The 14,094-nt window shown below is 46.8% G+C and overlaps 2 protein-coding genes and 1 pseudogene across 2 annotated transcripts in view; 2 read left to right on the top strand and 1 right to left on the bottom strand.

Moving 5' to 3' along the window:
• The window catches only part of LOC132832648 (zinc finger protein 271-like), a 63,009-nt pseudogene that overhangs the window by 45,577 nt on the left and 3,338 nt on the right, over positions 1 to 14,094 (bottom strand).
• The window catches only part of LOC132832775 (zinc finger protein 271-like), a 123,760-nt gene continuing 111,492 nt past the window's right edge, over positions 1,827 to 14,094 (top strand). Inside the window, exon 1 of the mRNA XM_060850914.1 lies at positions 1,827 to 1,905. The gene's annotated coding sequence lies outside the window, so the exon portion shown is untranslated. The remainder of the gene's footprint in view (positions 1,906 to 14,094) is intronic.
• The window catches only part of LOC132832789 (zinc finger protein 454-like), a 67,554-nt gene continuing 55,294 nt past the window's right edge, over positions 1,835 to 14,094 (top strand). The window contains exon 1 of the mRNA XM_060850944.1: positions 1,835 to 1,905. The gene's annotated coding sequence lies outside the window, so the exon portion shown is untranslated. The remainder of the gene's footprint in view (positions 1,906 to 14,094) is intronic.

Genomic DNA, 14,094 nt, shown 5'->3' with positions numbered 1-14,094 from the left:
AGGTGAAGTCCCTGCCGGTAGGGTGAAGACATCTCCAAATATCCACCAGCCCCAACTCTTCACATAAGTCAACCACCTGCTTGGCCTGCGAAGAAATAGTTGGAGGCCCACAAGGCATCCTGTCCACTGTCGGATCCAAAGACAATTAAAATACCCCCCTATAATAATGTGCTGTGTTCCAAAAGCACTCAAATTAGAGAAAGCACTAATCAAAAATTTGAGGGGATGCACCGGAGGACAGGAGACATTTAAAATGCCATATTCCTCCCCATGTATCAGGGCTTTAAGTGTCACAAACCGTCCCTGCTCATCTTTCACCTGCTCTAATAATGTGAATGGAAGATTTTTCTGGATAAGTACAGCCACTCCCCTACTTTTAGTAGGAAAGGATGAAAAGAATACCCGGTCATAACCCCCCCCCACCCCCACTGTAATTTCAGGTGTTCCCCGTCATCAAGATGGGTTTCCTGAAACAAAACAATATCAACCCTTTCCCTCTTAAGGCGAGAAAGCACTATTTTTCCTTTTAACAGGCAAATGACTTTCCTTAATGTTCCAGGTGCACCATTTAATTAGACACTTAGTCATATTCCCTTTCAGAGACCCTTGAACCCCTGGGAGGGAGAACCCTGCTTAGAAAGCACCGAGCATAAGTAAATAAAGACTCATAGAGTCGAAGAAGTATATATACATAAACTACTCTATCATAGCTATAAATAACTATTACTACCAAAAAACTACAAAAAAACCCCAACTATAAAACCTTGAATGGAAGACTCTTCCTCCTGCCCATAGTGGGCACTCACCCTACCCATCCCCTCCTTCACAGCTCCTTCAAACCTGGACTGTGCCCCAGCCTTAGGCCAGAAAAAAAACAAGGAGATGATCCTTAAATCAACAGAAAAAAGACCAAGTCAGGATGAGCACTCAACCCATCCCTGGCTTCATGTCACCCCTACTTGTGACTAAAAGAGAAACAGAAAAAGGGGGGAAAACAACAAAGAACAGCCACAAAATTTCTCATCAGAAAATCCAGTTATTAAAAAAAGGAACAACTTATTCCAAGGTCTTTTCCCCCCTTTCCAAAAAGGAAATTATTAGGGAGAAAGAAAGGAATTTTAAAAAAAGGAAGGGAAAACATGGGGAAAGATAGAAAAGAGAACAAGCATTAACCATATTCTTCAGGCCAAACCGTCTATTTTAAAGCGTCTACAAAGATTTTAGCTTTATCCGCTGAGTCAAATTTATAAACTGAGTCCTTGTGGCTGAAATGGAGCACTGCGGGGTATCTCATGGAGTACTGAATACCCAGGTTCCTCAGCCTCTTTTTAACTTCATCGAAGGACTTCCTCTTTCGAGTTACAGCTGCAAAGAAATCCTGGAAAAACATGATTTTTGACCCCTTGTACAGCAGTGCCTGCGGATCTCTTCCCAGGGATCTGGAAGCTTCTATGACTTTTTGCTTGTCCTTATATGAATGGAAGTGCACTAGGACCGAGCGGGAGTGCTGCACTGGGCCTGACCTGTGCACTGTAACCCAATAAGCCCTTTCAATCTGTAGCCTGCTGGACTCCATGTGAAGGCCTAAAAACTTCGGCAGCCAGTTTTCAATTAAATTGACTGGCTGCTCTCCTTCCTCACCTTCAGGGAGCCCAACAATTCGGAGATTTATCCTCCGACCTTGATTTTTGAGGTCGTCGATATGGCCTCTCACTCTAGCACCTGGATCCGACTGGATGAGGACTCCATTGCAGCTTCCAAGGCCTTTGTTCGACCCTCCACCTCCTCCAGCCTCTCCCGAGGCCCTGGATCCCCTGCTCATGCTTCTGCAGCATGGATGCGATAGGTTGAACCTGGACATGAATCTCCCCATGGATTTCCTCAATTGCAGCCACAACTTTCAAGGTAAGACTCTCCATTGCCGCAGCCAATTCATGTGAGTCTGTCAGGTCCCCGGGGGAGTTCAGGAGAGGCTGCTGCTGCTGCAGTCTCTGGTGTTGTAGGTGCTGCAGGTGAGTGTCCTCCCTGCTGCTGTTTGCTTGTTCCTTTTCCCTTTGGCATCCTTCCCATTCCCAAATATTAACAAATATGTGTTCTGTAAGGTTTCAAACTAATAATTCCACCACATAAGTTGGCCAGGATGGCAAAAAACACCAGTATTCCTTGGCTGTTAGGCAGAGCTGTCCACGGCAGTTTTACAGAATCACTGTCATCTTGCTAAGTCCCCATTTTTGAGATTTAAATGAATGCATTGTGTCTATATTCCATTTAGAGAAGAACAATGTAGATGTCAGGGTGGGGATACTGTGATATAGTCTGTATGTTGATTCACATTGATAGTGAGGAGGTATTAGCAATTTTAGCAGTCTTAAAAATGGATTAACCCCAGGGCTAGATATAGTGTATCCCAAACTGCAGTGGGAGTCAGAAGGGGAAATTGCAGGGGCTCTGCCATTAATTCTCAAATTCTCTCTGATCACAGGAGAGACACTGGAGTACTGGAGGGTGTTACAAGGAGGTCATAGCTGGGTACTAAATATTCCGCTTTAGGTGACTTTTCCAAGGTACAGACAGGAAGGAAAAAGTGGCATTGTCAGTGTCGAAAGAATAAGTACAATAGCAAGAAATAATCTTGGATCAAAAGATGCAGAATCCACATGAGTGGATGTAAGACATTGGTAGGAGTAATCCATAGGACCCTTAATAATAGCTATACAGTATAAGAGAATATATTATAAGGGAATGAAGGCATGTAACACATGCAGTACATTAAACATGGTTGACTTTAATCTTCTTGTAGATTGGGATAATCAGATTTGCTTCAGAAGAACGCATAGAGTGTAATCAGGACTGTTTTCCAGAACAATATGTAGTATATTCAACCATGTATCAGGCTGTTTTGAGCTGGTGATATGTAATGAGTCAGGCTTAATGAATGATACCAGGATAAATAATCTCCTTGGAAACAGTGACTGTAAATTGATAGAATTTCACATTCAGTTTGAATGGGAGAATATTCATTCAGCAACAACTGTGCTAAGCTTAAATAAGGCTAATTGTCAAGGAAAGAGGGCAAAGCTGGCTGGAGCAGACTGGGAAAAGAGTTTAGCAGCAAAGATATTAGAGGAACAATAGCAGATGTTGAAGAAAATAGTTCATGGCTCTTCCTTATGGCCCAGTGAGGAAGAAGTGTTCTCTGAAGTGGATGAGCCAAACATGATTAACCAGGGTAGTTGAGTATAGCAACAAATTATGTTTTAATTTCTTTCAATGTGACAAAGATACTAGTAAACCAAAGGTCTTAAAAGCCAACAAAAGATGACCAAAAAAAATGGAGAAAGTAAACTTTGAGGGTAAACTTGCGAGTAATATAAAAACAGACAGCAAGAGTTTCTTTAAGTATATAAAACGGAAGCCAAAGTGAATATAAACACCTTAGAGAACAAGGCTGGGAAGGTATAATGGGGAACCAGAAAATGGCAAGGGAGTTGAATTAATACTTTGCATCAGTCTTCACAGTAGAAGGTATTAATAGCTTTTCAAAATTACTGGTTAATCAAGGGGCAAGAGGAGGAGAGGAAATAAATATAATAACTGTCACTGGAGAAGAAGTGCTAAGGAAACTAGTAGGGCCAAAGATTGCGAAGTCCCATAGACCTGATGGGATGCATCCTAGGATATTAAAGGAAGTCACTACAGAGATGGTGGAAGTACTCAAATAATTTTCTAAAAATCCTTAGTTTGTGGTGAAGTCCCAGAGAATTGGAAAACTTTTCATGTAATACCTTTATTTAAAAAGGAATGGAGACATAAAGCAGTTATCTATAGGCCAGTTAATTTAATGTCTGTTATTGGGAAAATGTCACAGTCTAATAAAAAGAATGTAATAGCATTCATTTAGACAAGGTTTATGAAGGTTTATAGCTCAGGTTGAGGTTTAGGGTGTAGGTTTGCTCGCTGAGCTGTAAGTTTGATATCCAGACGTTTCATTACCTAGCTAGGTAACATCATCAGTGGTCACCTCCAAGTGAAGCGAAGCTGTTGTCTCCTGCTTTCTATTTATATGTTTGTCCTGGATGAGGTTCCTGGGGTTCATCGTGATGTCATTTCCTGCTCATTTTCTGAGGGGTCGATAGATGGTATCTAGATCTATGTGTTTGTTTATGGTGTTGTGGTTAGAGTGGCAGGCCTCTAGGAATTCTCTGGCATGTCTTTGCTTAGCCTGTCCCAGGATAGATGTGTAGCACACAAATCCACCAACACTCTCAAACAAAAACTAACAAACTTAAAAGACCCAGTACAACCCACAGACAAAACCAACGTCATCTACAAAATTCCATGCAAGGACTGCCACAAACACTACGTAGGACAAATAGGAAGAAAGTTAGCCACCAGGATACATGAACACCAGCTAGCCACAAAAAGACACGACCCTCTCTCCCTCATAGCCCTACACAAGGATGAAAAAAAAACTACCAATTCAACTGGGACAACACATGTATCCTGGAACAGGCTAAGCAAAGACATGCCAGAGAATTCTTATAGGCCGACATTCCAACCACAACGCCATAAACAAACAGATCTAGGTATCATCTATCAACCCCTCAGAAAACGAACAGGAAATGACATCACCACAAACCCCAGGAACCCCATCCAGGACAAACATATAAATAGAAAGCAGGAGACAACAGCTTCGCTTCACTTGGAGGTCGCCACTGATGATGTTACCTAGCCTGGTAATGAAATGTCTGGATATCAAACCTATAGCTCATCGAGCAAACCTACACCCTATTCATTTAGCCATATGTAGTATAATCAAACAGAGTTATCACAACTTCATGAGAGGGGAAAGAATGCCTGACAAATTTACTAGAGTTCTTTAAGGAGGTGATAACCAAGATAAATAAGGGGAAGCAGTGCATGCAATATATTCGGATTTTCAAAAGGCATTTGAGATGGTACCACGTCAGGCTATTGAATAAGATAAGAGCCCATGGCAGTATATTAGCGTGGATAGATGATTGGCTAACTAATAGAAACCAGAGTTGTGAGAAGGGGAGAATTTTCAGGACAGCTACCTTTCACTATGGCATGCCACAAAAATCAGTGCTGGGCTACAGTTATAACCTATGTATATTATAACATCACTTGGATAAAGAAATTTAATGCACTATAGCCAAAGTTGTGGATGGCACCAAAATAGGTGGGAAGGCAAGTAGTGAGGATAACACAAAAAGGCACCAAGTGGATATAGACAGTTTAAGAGAGTGTGCAGAACCTTCTTAGATCAAATACAATATGGGAAAATGTGAAGTTAAGCACTTTGACAGGAATAGAGGAGCTGAACATTATTTAAGTGGAGAAAGACTGCAGAACAGAGGGATTTGTGATTTCTTGTCCAAGAATGACAAAAAGTTTGCATCCAAGTTCAGGTAATAGGGAAGGCAAAATATATCTTGGCCTTCATTGCAAAGGCATTGGAATATAAGAGTAGGAGATTTTGCTGAAAAGGCACTAATGAGACAACAGCAGGAAGACTGTGAACAGTTTTAGGTCTCTTATCTAAGTAAAGATGTACTGACATTGGAGGCAGTTCAAAGAACATTCACTGGACAGAAATCAGGTATGGAGGGAGTGTCTTATGAGAAGGGGTTGAGTAGGTTGGGCCTGTACTCATTGGAATCTAGAAGAATAGAAGCGTCCTTGTTGAAATGCGTAAGATTCTTGGGACATTCAACAGGTTAAATGAGGAAAAGTTGTTTCCCATTGTGGGGTGTCTATGACCAAAGGGAATAATTTCAAAATAAGAGAACACACATTTATGACAGATGAGGAGGAATTTCTTGTTAGGGTAGTGAACATGTAGAATTCTTTCCTACAGGAGCATGTCAAGGTTGGATCTTGAAAGAGATTCAGATGGAGATCAGTAGGAGAATTTTTTTAATCAGCCAGGGAATTAAGTGTTATAGGGAAAAGGCAGGAAAATGGAGCTGAGGATTATCAGACCAGCATGATCTCACTGAATGGCAGAGCAGATCTGATGGGCTAAATGGCCCACTTCTGTTCCTGTGCCTTATGGTGTGATAAGTACTCTTATTCAGTAAGAATAGGAGAGATAAATCGAGGAATAACAGGCCACTGTGTCTAATATCAGTGGTAGGGAAACAATTGGAAAACATTCTGGGGGACTGAATTAATCTCTATCTGAAGAGGCAAGGAATAATTTAGTGTCATAAGTGTGACTTTTTCAGGGGAGACCATGTCTAACAAATTTGATTACCTTTTTCAAGGCTTGATATTGGCTTTTGACAAGATCTCAAATGGGAAATTGGCTAAGGAGGTAGGAACATGTGGGATCCATATAGTTGGATTGGTCGGATGGGTAAAACAGGAGGTAAACAGAATTTAATCCTGAAAAGTGTAAGGTGATGAGTTTTCGGTGGACTAACAAGGCAAGGGAGAACATGATAAGTGGTCGGTGTCCAGGAAATACAGAGGATCTGAGGGACATTGGTGTGGATGTCCATGGATCCTTGAAGGCAGCAGGACAGGTAGATAATGTGGTTAAGCAGGCAAATGGAATACTTGCCTTTATAAATTAACATATTGACTAAAGAAGCCGTGAGCTATACAAGGTTGGTTAGGTTGGAGTGCTGTGTCCAGTTCTTATTGCCACGATATTGGAAGGATGTGTTTACATTAGAGAGGGTGCAGAGGAGATTCACTAGGATGTTGCCTGGGCTGCAGTGTTTCAGCTATGAATAGAGACTCGATAGAATGACATTGTATTCCTCACAACAGAGAAGGCTGAGGAAGTGGGGGCGACCTAATTGGGGTGTACAGGTTAATGGGGGGGGGGGGGCATACGCTACGTTGGAAGAAACTTTTTCCTTTATAGCTCAGTAACCAGGATCATAGATTTGAGGGAAGGGGACAAGGCTTTATAAGGGATTTGAGTTACTGAAAGTTTCACCAGAGGTTGGGAGATATCTAGAATTCACTGCGTGAAAGAATGTTGGAAGCCTTCACAACATTTATGAAGTACTTAGATGATCACTTGAAACATCACAGCATTGGAGGATATAAGCCATGTGCTGGTAAATATGATTTGAGCAGATAGGTGCTTGATAAGTAACATGTAACATGGGCACAAAGGCCAAGGGGCATCTTTCTGTGCAGTAAATCTCCTTGACTCAAAGAAAGGCAACAGATGAATGGGAATATCACATTGTATAAGTTCCCTGAGAAGCAACATACCATTCTGACTTGGAACTATATCGACATTCTTTCGCTATCGTTAGGCAAAGTCCTGGAATTCTTTTCTGACCAGCAGAGTAATTATAATGCAATTAACTGTCATGGTTCAAGAAAGCAGATCATCACCAAGGGCAGTTAGGGATGGGCACAAATGCTGACCTAGCTAGTGTTGGGGTGATTACACTACTAGGGTGTTTAATGTAGGGCTAGGGAGGGTAATACTATTACTGCAACAGACACTTCTAGTTCCAGCCCTGAAACGGTTAATAACAGCCATGCGGACTGAAGCTGGCAACTGCATGACTACCTGTCTGGAGCTCGCAATTGATATACATTTTGTTAATTAAATCATGGAGCCTGTAACTGCCAGCCAGTGTCAATTGTTCCATCGAAACTCATGATTGATAAAGGAACCTGTAACTGTCAGACAGTGTGAATTGCTCTATCGGAACTCATAGTTGATAAAAGTACCTGTTAATTTACTTGCTGAAACTATTGATTAAATCACGGAAAACGACTAGCCTGTCAGACACATAGTAATGAGAGTTGATTCTCTAAACAATGAACTATTGATTATGGGATCGGAACCGCTGGCCCCAGGACGTCTGTGCCATTGTCAAGCACAGCAGGAGCTGGACAGGCACCTCAATGCGGCCAATGGGAAGACGGATCCCATCGCGCGCAGATGAACGGACCAATGAGGAAGGCGGACAAGGAAAATCTGACCGGGGACTCCAGGCAGCGCGAAGTATAACTGTGCCAAGTCCGAACGGGGGGGGCAGAACGCCTTCTCCAATGAATGCATGCTTGATAATTCGTTGTATCGTTTCCCAGTTAAGATTCTGTGAATAAACGACAGTCTGCGCCAAACTAAAGATGCCAGTGTGGGTCTCTCCTTCCAAAAAAACACGCAAAGACGGGACCCCGCGGGTCCGTCATAACATTTGGTGACCTCCGACGCGGGAAGGGAAAGAGACAACGGCAAGTTGGCTACGTTGGCGGATCAGGGAGCAGACAACCTTCGGCTGAAGTTTTCTAAGGTGAGGAAGCGCCTGTTAAATCTAAGGCTTCCAGTAGTTACATTTTTTCAGTTAGTTTCTTGTCTGCTCTCCGACCCTCACCAACCCAAAAAACTGATCAATTTGGCAGCAGCATCGCAGAGTCCTGACTGGTAAGCTTTCATTCACCTTTTAACTTACCTAGACTGATTATTTCACTAATATCTGCTTGCTTCGTGCGGGAGCGCCTACCTGATTTACCTGATTACTTTGCACGGCTTGCGGAGCCTGAGCGCCTACCTGATTTACCTGATTACTTTGCACGGCTTGCGGAGCCTGAGCGCCTACCTGATTTACCTGATTACTTTGCGCGGCTTGCGGAGCCTGAGCGCCTACCTGATTTACCTGATTCCCTTGCGCGGCTTGCGCAGCCTGAGCGCCTACCTGACATTAGCTACCGGAGCGCTGACCATATTCGACTTCCTGGATCCACGTTACTGAGCACTTAAGACTGACAAATTTTGCTGCGCACACTTGTTGTGATCACCAAACGGACCCTGGGGTGACAGAGGTCGGATCTCATTTCCTGAAGAGGGTTTATCCGCACAGACGTCTGCCTTAGACCGGTTGTTAAGAGCAGAGATCTGCCACGCGAAGGTCAGGCTTTGAAAGACGTTCTGTTCTTAATGCGGTTCCCTTCAGGGGAGATCCGACATGGGGGACTTGAATTTCGGACCACCAAAGTTGACTCACCTTCGGACAGCACGTCCCGGAGTGCCCTGGTGGCACTGCAGGGTGGGTGGAGACCTGCCTCTTCATAATCAATTACTGTTGGATAGTGTAGCCCTATATAAGGAAGGCTTGGACCAGGTGATTAACCAAGCACCAGAACAAAAGGAACTTATACTAACAAGGTTGAGGGAAACATTCACGAATACCACATTAATGATCAAAATCCTAAACAGTCTCTACGGGTCACCACATTATTCGGCTCTCCAAACGATTGCGTTAGGCAAGCCCCCCACTGGGTGGGCACCCCCGAGTACCGACAGTTTCCTAGGATGGAAAACAAAATCAGTTGTGACCTTTACCCCGCATTGGCAATACAGACCAGTTTCTCCCCCTAATGGTCTAGCCGTTTCGGACGGTCCCACCCGGGAGCTAGACTATTTAACTGCAACCGTTACTATCCCCGCTGATGCATGCTCTAACGAGTACACCCCAGTCCCGAAAACCCCCGATTCGCAGCCACTAACAGGGAAGATATTGGAGGAGATCAGGACCCAGTTTAGGGAGAATAATACTCTTAAGGAAGCTCAGAGAAAGGTCCGCAGCCTGGAGAGCAGTCTCAAGCTGTGTCGGGGCAAGGATTGGTTCCCTAAGGATGACCAACCCTTCTTTACAACAAGTGACTTTGATAACTTCCAAACTAAAATCCTAACCTGCCTGCGAGAGAGGAAAGAGGATACGAAGAAAGGTCTTTTTAATTTATCCAAGTCTTCCACTAAAATGGAGGATGAAAACGTCTATTTGCGGGAGCTTCTGATACGCTTCCGAAGCCACTTGCCAACCTCACCTACTGACACATCGGTTGCAGATGGACAGGGTCCTGTCCCGGAATATGAGCCCGAGTGGGTTCTGAACCAGACTCCACCTTACCCCCCTACCCCCTACACTTCTCCTGTTGTGCCGACCCAAGGCGACAGCCACAAAGGAAGTCCGCCACCCCCTTACACCAGTCCACAGTCAGGGTCACCCGTTCCCGATGCATCTCCTACGGCCCCACTTACGATGAACAGTGCACCAGTGTGTCCACTTCCACCACGTTGCGAGGAGCCGACTGTACAGGCCCCTGTTGTCAAGGTACTAGAGGGGAATATCGCGTACGAGGACCCGGTCGGAGACCGCATAACAGAACGGTTAGAGAGTGTGCTCAACAATCATGAGCAGAAACTGAACGCCCTCACCGAAATGGTCACAGCCGGGACGGGGATGGTACAGGCAGGAGGCAATCTGTGTCAGATCGGCCAGCCGGATGGCATGCCACAAAGATGGGAAGTACGGGAAGTGGAAGTACAAGGGGAGGGTTGCAGCTCCGTTCTAGGACGAGAAGGCCCCCATGCCCCCCAGTTTCCTTCCCTGGGAAGACATGACAAACTGACCTTAATGAATGACCGGTCCGCCAAGCCCGAACCGGCGCCCCGTGGAATTCACAAGTCCCGGCGGGAGTGTAGACCCCTCACTGCAGGAGTGGACACTTTAATTGTCACGGGAGCTCGCCTCCAGGGCAAACTTGTAAAGGGGGGAAATAAGTATGACTCCCCACTTGACATCACCTCCTCGGATGACGAGGGTGAGATTATTGGGGGTTTTGAGAAAGGGTCCTACACATCACTCCCACGACCTCACGGCAGCCCGCTACAGGGGACTTTCGGCACTGTGCCGCCCGTCCAAGCGCCTCTTCTCGCCACTAGTGTGGGGGTTGAGAAGTACGTCCCCTGGCCACGGACAGACCTAGATGCCCTGGTCAGGAGGCTTCCCCCGATTGCCAACCGGGCATCTGCCTGGATAGCGACCTTTGAGAGGGAGACCTGTCATGAGAAACTAGCTCTGGCGGATTTTAGGACCATAATGGTACGCATCCGAGCAGAAGAGGCGCTGATTAGGGCAGAAAGACTGGCCAGGTGTACTAGGACAGACGAGACTGCCTCGTTTGACCTTTTCCGAAATTTAATATGGCGGTCCCTACGGGACAGCTTCCCCACTACTTTCTCCCTGGACGCGTTGGGGACCCTCAGGCTAAAGGACGGGGAGGACGTACATGAATACCTGGGAAGAGCCTGGGACCTATGGGAGACTGGGACAGGTGAAAGGTGATAGCGCATTTTCGGAAGGGGGTGACCGAGGGACTCCCTGCTCCAGTGCAGAGCAAATTAAAAGACATGGTGGGGGTGGATTCAATGAAGGAGGACTTATGGAGGAAACAGGTGCATCACTACCTGACCAGGCACCGTACATCAGAAAAGATGAAAGCCGAAGGGCAAGCTTCCAAGACGACTGTGCAGATCTTAGAACAATTTGGGAAGATCTTAGAGCAGGTGGGGGCAAAGAGCGCCACGCGGGAGCTCGTGCCCCCAGCCACTCAGATGTACAGTTCCCCACAGCTCAGTGCACGCAAGGCCCTGCCACGTCCCACCCCTGACAGGGCAGAGTATGAGGGCCGTGATATGCCAGCCTACGACCGCCGGAAGCAGCTACCTTCAGGCGCACATAGGCGAATCCGGGGGTGGAAAGTAACGTGATCATTGTTGGACATGTAAGGGAACTGACCATTACGGACAAAACTGTGACCAGAGGGTGAGGTGTTGGTCCTGCAATGTGATTGGACATTTTGCTCGCGAATGTGACAGGGAAAGGGAGGATCAAGTTATGAGTAGACACCCGGCACGGCTTCCCGGGGAAAGAGATAGACGGGACTGTGATGAGGGACCCCGGGATACGGGTACAAAGAGAGGTTGGGTTCAGACCAGGGACAGGGAATACAAGGGGTGGTACAGGGCGCACTGATGAGGCCCGACGAGGAGTACAGCTACTCCCAGTGGTCCGAGGAAGAGTACTGATGGTGCCCACGAGAATCTTGCAGTCCCCTGGCCCTCAAAGCAACACCCCCCAATATACCCCCTATGATTCGGGGGAAGATATGTGGGGAGAACTTTCAATTTCTGGTTGACACAGGGGCGTCTGCTTCCACTATTACTAAATTGCCAAGGGGCCTGACCCTCTCGGGCAGGATACTGGAGACTGTGGGATTCTCAGGGACGGTTGAGGAACAGCCTTACACGTGCCAGCAACAATAACCATCGGGGAACAAAAGATCTCCCTGCCCCTACTCCTGGCCCCAAAGTGTCCAGTTAACCTGCTGGCGAGAGATGCTCTTACTAAGCTAGGGGTCTGCATCCACTGTTCGACTGAGGGGTTGCGACTCCTCTGGCCTGGGGATCCCTCCCCGGATTTGAGGGGAATGGGACAATTCTTGCTTGCCCCCACTTCAGAGGACTCGCGGGTTACATCTGTGGACATATATTGGATTCGACTGTTGTACGACTTGGAGGGAAGAGGATTGGTGGGAGAATTTGAGGACTGGCTCCCATCCATTCCAGGCTCCCAGACATACCACCCCCCCAAAGACCCCTACCACGTTACGCTAAATTATGTCACCCATTATGACCCTGATTACGACGACCGCTTCAACGCCCACCTGAGGGACAGAAGGGGTATGGTTAAACTCACGTATCTCATCGCCGGCAAGGAAGGGATTGCCGCTGCAGTCAGCCTACATCCGGACCAGGCAGAGTGGTATCAGCTAGGGGAAGAGGCTGCCCCGCGTGTCACACTTGCAATAGCACCCGGATCCGACGCCCATAACCTGGGACCCATGGTCCTTGCCTCACTATGATGCGAGTACCAAAAAATAGGGGAAGGCCTCGATGAGGTGTCACTGGATGGCTGCTTCCAGAGACGCCCCATCGATGTACTAGAGGAAGGAATTTATGAAAAAATGGCTGTGGACAGGTCCCTCCTTTTGGACAATGTCGACCACTGGAAAGCAGCACAACTGCTGCATGATATAGACCCCGTCCTCTGGACAGTACACCCACAGGACACTGGTCAGCTGAAAGGGGCAGTTCACCTGCAGCTGAAGCCATCCGTGAAACACTGCATCTGGGTGACACAATATCCTCTTACTATAGAACAGAGGGAAGGGATTCGCCCAACAATCAGGGGGCTGCTAGAAATGGGGGTCCTCAGGAAAATAAAGGGAGGACGCTGGAATACGCCAATCCTTCCCGTCTCCAAGGGGATGGGCAAGGGATGGCGCATGGTCCATGACCTCCGAAGAATAAATGAGGCCACAGAAACTTTTAACCTGAAGTTGCATTTTCCCGATCACAGTTAATAAAAACGTTAACAGAATCAACCTCCTCCACTACAATATGCAGAGGTTTACCAACCTAACCCGGGATGCAGTTGACGCCATCCATGAACAGCTTGCACAGTCCTCCCTCATGACCTTGCAAAATAGGATGGCTTTGGACATGTTACTTGCCGAGAAAGGGGGTGTTTGTGCACTATTTGGGACCATGTGCTGTACAGCTATAGCGAACAACACAGGCCCAGATGGCAAACTCACTAAGACCCTGGTGAAGCTCCGAGCCCTGGCCGCTGAGCTGAAGCACCAATCGGGGGTCACAAATCCAGTCATCGACTGGCTGAATGCCACATTTGGGAGATGGGGGACTCTGCTAGGGCAGCTGGCCATGGGGTTGTGCATCTCTGTAGCTATTCTTGTCACTTGCGGTTGTTGCTGCGTTCCGTGTATCAGGACGCTGGTGGCACGCACAATTGATCGTGCCCTATCAGGGACAGATGCCTCCTCGCCCGCATACCAGGCGGTGGTGCTGGAACAGCCTCCCGCTGCAGCTGCCCAGGGAGAGGGTACGTCCCAAAACCCGCACATGTTAGATGCGGCATCACTGACAATGAATCGCAAGACAATCTACGACTTTCCTCTGTAACCCTATTACCCATTTCCCTCACTTTCCCCCGGGTGTGAGTACTGTATTCCGCAGACCCCGGGTTGTGTCATCTGTCCGTTTAAATCGGGAACTCACCCAGCTTATGCTTCAAGGGCCCTTGCTGTTTACACAGCTGACAGCCTGGGGTGAAATTGCTAGTGTTTTGGGTAATTAATTTTCAAGTGCCTCTAATGTTTACATAGCTGACGGACTGCGGGAGGGGGGGAACTCCTACTGATTCCGGTACTTGAGTCCTCCAATGC

The sequence above is a fragment of the Hemiscyllium ocellatum genome, chromosome 35, assembly GCF_020745735.1.
Source record: "Hemiscyllium ocellatum isolate sHemOce1 chromosome 35, sHemOce1.pat.X.cur, whole genome shotgun sequence".
Classification (NCBI taxonomy): Eukaryota; Metazoa; Chordata; class Chondrichthyes; order Orectolobiformes; family Hemiscylliidae; genus Hemiscyllium; species Hemiscyllium ocellatum.
This window is presented reverse-complemented; position numbering and strand designations above follow the sequence as displayed.